This window comes from Ammospiza nelsoni, chromosome 20 (genome assembly GCF_027579445.1).
Source record: "Ammospiza nelsoni isolate bAmmNel1 chromosome 20, bAmmNel1.pri, whole genome shotgun sequence".
Taxonomy (NCBI): Eukaryota; Metazoa; Chordata; class Aves; order Passeriformes; family Passerellidae; genus Ammospiza; species Ammospiza nelsoni.
The window spans coordinates 2,256,830-2,263,315 of NC_080652.1; positions in this window are offsets into that span (position 1 = coordinate 2,256,830).

Here is a 6,486-nt window from a genome sequence, read left to right on the forward strand (position 1 = left end):
AGCTGGGGACAGCCCTTCCCGAGGATCCCAGTGTCCTCCCAGGGGATATTGAGTGCTGATACCATTTTCCACATCATCTGCAAAGACTTTGTGATCCTGTATTTTGTCCCACTGACTACAGCCTACCCCTGGCTTTCTGCATCTTCATGGAAGTGTTTTCTACTCCTCATTCTGGAAACACAAGCCAAAGTCAACTGGAAACTGTTACTGGCAAGTCAGCCTGGTAATGATCTCCTCTGTGGGAGCTGAGGGTGTAAATGGGTGTTTGAAGGGCCCTGACCCTGATTGGGATCATTGTTATTCCAGGTGATCCTGCTGTGTCATGGGCACAGTTCACGGTAAGATAACCTCTGCTGGGGCAGTGCATGATCTATCAAAGAGCACCAGGAACCAGCAGCAGCTTTGGTTGAGAAATAACTTCAACCCAATTTACTGCCAGTCAGTGTGAGAAATGTAAAAGACTGAAAGGAATAAACGTTGTGGACATTAAATGTAAAGAATCCATCTGAAGAGAAAGTACATTGCTTTTTTCCATAAATGTTTAGTAAATATTAAAGAACTAATGCAACCTAATCATTTTTTCACAGTATTGTGTTGCTTTGAGAGTATCCATAAAAGTTACATAGGTAAGAACAGATAAGACCCATCATGGGTTGTTGCCCTGTGTTCTGAGAATCGGGGTAATTACTCAGTTCTCTGGGCATTCCAAACTTCCTTATCCCAGCATCCCTGTGGCCTGATGGTATTCACAGCACAAGTGAATACAGGAGAAAACCTTCAGCAGGAGGAGCCTCTCCACCTGCACTGCTGAGCTGAGAGAGACCCCCAAGCACCCGATGGAGCCACGTGCTGGTCCCATGTCCCCAATGCTGGTCCCATGTCCCCAGTGCTGGTCCCATGTCCCCAGGGGCTGGGTCCCGTGTCCCCAGTGCTGCTCCCTTGTCCCCAGTGCTGGTCCCATGTCCCGAGTGATGGTCCCGTGTCCCCATTGCTGCTCCCCTGTCCCCAGGGGCTGGTTGTGTCCCCAGGGGCTGGTTGTGTCCCCAGTGCTGGTCCCGTGTCCTGGGTGGCCCCTGCCGTGCTCTTTCCCCTCTGTCCAGCCTCCCCCTCGGGCACAGCCCCTGCCCTGCTCCCCGCTCTCCTCCCAGGGCTGCAGGGATGTGCTGGGCTCTCCCTGGGGAACGTTTCTCACTGAGTGACTGAGCTGCTGCTGCTGAGGCTCCCTGGGCTGCTCACTGCCACCATCCCCTGGCTCAGAACCAGCTCAGGTACACGCTGGGAGGATTCAAAAAGCTTGAGTGAAAAGTGGGGGGTTATGAGATAATTGGCTTCTAATTTGTTTTTTAGTGCTAATTCCCGTTGCAGCAATACAGACCCACCTACAAAGTGCTGTAAAGGTGGAGCTGGTGCAGAGCTGGGAATTCAAGGACAGGGATCTTTGCCCTTACCTTTGCAATGCCATAAAAGCCCCAGAGATAAACACAGCCAAGGGGGGCCCCTGAGCTGGGATCCTGCTCCCTGCCCTGCCCCTGTGCTCAGGCCTGGCTTTGCAGGGGTTCAGCTGGGGGAGGCTGAAAGAACCCAGCAGGTTTGGTGCTCCCCATCCCAGGGAACCAGGCTGGAGTCCTTCCCAAACGTGCTGGATGGGCTGCAGCTTTTCTGCTGTGTATTTCCTGTTGTTCTTTAATAACTCTATTCCTGGAACTGTGTGACTTCAGTTGTGATGCCAAGCAACAACACAACCTTAGCTCTCAAGGGCTGGGAGCCAGGGCCCTTTTGGGATTTTTTTTTCCCCTTGGAGTTCAGGCTCCAGTTTTCATTTCCAGCTCCCTTTGCTTCTGCAGAGTGAGGGGACATCAGCAGTTTCTGAACAGAAAACTCGATGCCTGAGTAGCAAGGAGAAAAGGAAAGGGTGACAATGGGTCTGGTGAATGTGGAGGAGGAGAGGTTGTGTCCAGTAGTGCCCCTAAACTCTGAGATGATTGAGCAAGTTTCTTTCAGCTTTCACAGAAAAAGAAGCAATGTTATCAAAATAAGGGGGGGACCCCCAGACCACTTCAGTGGAATTGATCAGCTGACAAACCTTGTGAAGATAAACCACTCTGCTGATTCTGCCTCTGCTCTCTGTGGGTTCAGAGGAGCTGACAGAGTCCTGCTCCTTCCCAACCCCAGCTCGAGTGCAGGGCAGGGCGGCTGCAGCCACACAGACCTGCCGGGGCGCCGGAGCCCTCCTTGCTCTCCCATGCCTGGAGGCACAGCAGGGCCATAAGGAGCTGGAAATGCTGGGCACAAGAGAGCCCTGGGACGTGCTGGTTTGGGGCCAAAACAGCCTTGAGGCAAATGGAGAGTTTTGAAAGCAAAGACTCTGCTCTCCCAGCCTCAGTGGGCCCTGGAGCAGCAGGCTGGCTCCTGGGGAAAGTGAGAAAAGGTTCCAGTGACCCCAGCACCCCCAGTGTGGTTTCTGGCTGCTGATGCTGCTGCTGCCCTGGGCTGGGGCCAGCCCTGCCTGACTCAGGAGCCCTCTGCCACCTCTGCCACCTCTGCTGTCTCTGGGGCTCTGCTGCTTTGTGTGGGATAACCAGGCCTCAAGTACACAAATGTTTCTAGGGCTAAAGACAGAATTTAATAAAAATAAACGCTTCTGGGAAAGCTGTTTTTTTCTCGTTTTTGTTGTTGTTATTGTCGTTCTCTGGCTGAGTTTATAAACCCAGGAAATGGCACCTGGCAGATGCTGTGTGAGGGAAATGAGGTGTGATGAACCCATGGTGCAGGTGAGGGACCCACAGGCACTGGGCACCTCTGCATGGCAGCAGCTACACACAAGGAGCAGAGCTCATGAGGGACAAGAGGCCCAGGTGCAGCTAAAAGGGGAGGAAACAAAAAAAATCCTGATAATTAAACAAGGGACCATGTGAGAGCCACAAATCCAGTCCTGGGGATAGGACAGGGATAGCTCAGAGTGATTCAGGTTCCAGCAGCATCTGCAGCTTAGTGAGCATGGGGTGCTAAGGAATTTAGAGCGCATTAGGGATTGTGCCTCTTCCTGGGAGCAAGGCTAATCCCTGAGCACCCTCCCAGACACAGGAACAGGGCCCTGGGGAAATCCAAGGGAGGTTAAAGGCCTGGTAATCCCCTGGGGAAAACAGACCGGCTCCAAAACAGCACGTCCCCAGGAGGGCAGAAGGCAATGAATGAATTCTGATAAAGCACTTTCTCTCCCAGGGGCCTGTTTGAGTGAACTGCCACTGGCTTGAACTCTGAGCTGCAATTTTTCCCTTATCTCCAATGCTGACAGTCACCTGCATGATCATCCTCTGATAGATGTGGTAACTGCAGCCCCTCAGGACAAAGAGAAACAGGCTGGACAGCTCTGGCATTTGGGCCATTTTTCTTCAGCCCTAGGATCACAGCCTCTGTGTCTCCACCCTCCCCATTTGGGGATATTCTCCATGTGCCACCACCACAGTGAGGTGGGACAGGCCATATTCACCTCAGCTGTGTGACAGATGACAGAAATCACCTTTGATCCTTTACCACACACTGCACAGCCTTGTGGCACCACTGGTGCCTGGAGGGCCTGGTGCCCAGAAAGATCATCCAGATTCTTTATCCTTTATCCTGGAACCATTCCATGTGTCCTGGTTTTAAATCAGCACCAGGAGGTACAAAGTCAAATTTGCTGAGAAGCCCACTTACAAGGGGTTACTTTTCCCGGTCGCTTCTTCCCTCTGCCTCAGGGCTCTGTTGCACCCGTGGGTGATGGACACAAACTGCAGTGGGAGCTGTTTAAGGTGAAATCACCCAGAGCCGTGCTAGGCCCTGCTCTCCCCCTGTCCCCTCATCCCCTGGGGGTACTTGGGGCTCAGCCCCAGCCCCTGCCGTGCTGTCCCTGCCCTCTCCTCTCGCAGCTCCTCATCCGCACCAGCCGTGCCCGGCCCTGTCCGTGTCCGGCTCTGTCCGTGGCACTTTGCCATCACAGCCTGCCAGGGCTGGCCCTGTCATCATCACACCTGGTTTTTGTAACCGAGCGTTCCCTCCTGTGCCAAAACACGAGCGGGATTCCCGGGAGCAGCCCCGGGCACTGGGCCGGGGTTCCCTGGGTGCGAACACATCGGGATTAGCTCCAGGCTCTGCTCGCCGGCCAAGTCCCGCTGCCCAGCCCTTGACACGGTTCCACTGACTCGGCCGGGGCTCGGAGCACTTGACAGAAATGATGGAAGGCTCTCAAATCCTGACTGGCAGGGGAGGGGATGAATAATGGTTGGATTTATTGTTTTGTTCTAAAGGCAGGCGGGCATGCGGTGAAACCAGCAGATGTCAGGTTCAATGTCCACAAAGGGTGGCGTTTTCTTTACGCCAGGTGCAGCAAAACTGTGTGGGATTCATTATTTCAGGATTTACGGGCTTTACACAGGCTCAAAAGCCAACCAGACAAGACCACGAAAGAGAAATCCATTGAGATCTCCGGGCACAAAGGCACATTGTTGGCTCTGGACGTGCCTGAGCCGTGAGTCACCAGAGGCGGGGAAATGTCTCTGCCCGCTCGCTCCGCTTTATCCCCAGCCCCGGGCACCCTGCGGCCCTGCTGGAGGCAGATGGAGCGTGATGGAGCCGTGCTCCAGGGGTACAGCAGGTCATGCGTGAGCCTCGCAGCACCCGGAGTTATTCGAGGTGAAAGGCTGGAGCTGCCTCCTGCGGGCACCGGGCAGGGGAACCGCGGCAATAAAAGCTGTTCCCAGTGGTATTGTGGAAAATGCGGGTGTTTTATGATTGGCTTTTCGCAAATATTCAAATGAATATTGTATGTGTTGTGTTAGAAAGTGATGCTGTGTTAATTCTCTTAAGTACTGTGTTAAATATATATAAAAAAAGTTAAAATAGAAACTATGCTATGTAAGATACTTTTTTTAAAGAAAGGACTCACAGCAAGATAACAGCCACAGGACACTTAAATCTTTCAGAGAAAAAGAATTTATTGCCCTCTTATCAGAAGAAACAAACTTCTTCCCGCCTCGAAGGCGCTTTTAGGATTGGGAGGAAGAAGTTGACGATCACCAGACAGAATCCTGTGTTTGAATGGAATTTATGCATGTATGAAGTGTATGAATATGCAACAGGCTGTTGCTTTTAAGAGTTAATCCTTTGTTAAGGAGTGTCCTTTTTCGGGCTCCTGCTGCCCAGAAAAAGGTACCCGGACATCCGTAACTCTTTGTATTTATTATCTCATATTGTCCTAATTCAATTTGTCCAAATTGTTGTTACTCTAATTGTATTACTATTTTTAATAACCATTTTATTACTATTAAACTTTTAAAATTTTAGAAACAAGTTTTTCACAGGTATCATTGCCGGGTCTCGTTTGAAGAGGGAGCGATTGCTCTGTTGTGGCTCGCAGTGCAAAGGTAGGAGCGTTATCAGCAGGACACGGAGCTGCTCCCGTAAACACAGCTGCGCTTTGGGCTCCCGGCGGGGGCAGTGCGGGCCGGGCGCGGCTCGGGGACCTCCCCGAGCCCTGCCCAAAGGTAATTCGATGTCACGCGTGCCGTGTCCCCCGAGTCTCCCAGGGGAGGATTCGGGAGGCGTGGGAAGCGCTACTGCGCTGCCGAGCGATGGTTTCCTAATTGCGCACACTTCCCAAAGGCACCTGCGGGCGGCTGATAACAGGCGCTGACTGGAAATAACGCCGCGGCGGCACTTCTGCGTCCAACAAGTGCTGCCAATGAATCACTGAATTACTGAATCACAGAAATAGCTGGGGTTGGACGGGACCTCTGGAGATCGTCCTGTGCAGCCCCCTGCCAAGACAGAGTCTTGGTGACTCAGGAACGCTTCCAGGTGGGTTTGGGATGTCTCCACAGAGGGAGGACGACCCTCCACGACCTCCCTGAGCAGCAAAGAGCAAAATGGGAAAAGTGTTCTCCCACTCTGCTGCCATGTGCCATGGAAAACTCCACTTGTGTCCTCAGAGCTCTCCCCAAAACACTCCTCTGACTGTCCGGGTAGCACAGACAGTGCTCCAGAGTCAGGGGCTGGTTCCCTGTTCCTGCACAAGCACCTGCTCTGCCTGCGAAGGAGGTGACCCCGAAAGGCGTTTATCGACCCTGCCCTCGGCTGGCACCAGACGGAGCACTTCGGGATGGGGGAATGGGCACATATGGCTGTTTTGTATTTTTTGTGATTCTGTGTCCATCACCATGGCTCGTGTCCCGGGCCGGGGGTCCCCTCTCTGAGGGGAGGGCGATGGGGCGGCGGGGCCCGGCCGGTTCCCAGCCCGGGGATGCGGCACCACCTCAGGTCACGTCACCGTGCCCGGGCCCCGCCGCTGTCCGGCAGCCCCGGGGCCCTTGTCCCGGGCAGCGGGACGGAGCGCTGACCCCGGCCCGGAGAGGGGCGGCCCCGGCGCACCTCCGGCCCCGCCCCGGCCCCGCGGGAACGGCCCTGCCCGGCCCGGGGGCGGGGCCGCGGGGCCGCCCCGGTGCGGCGGGG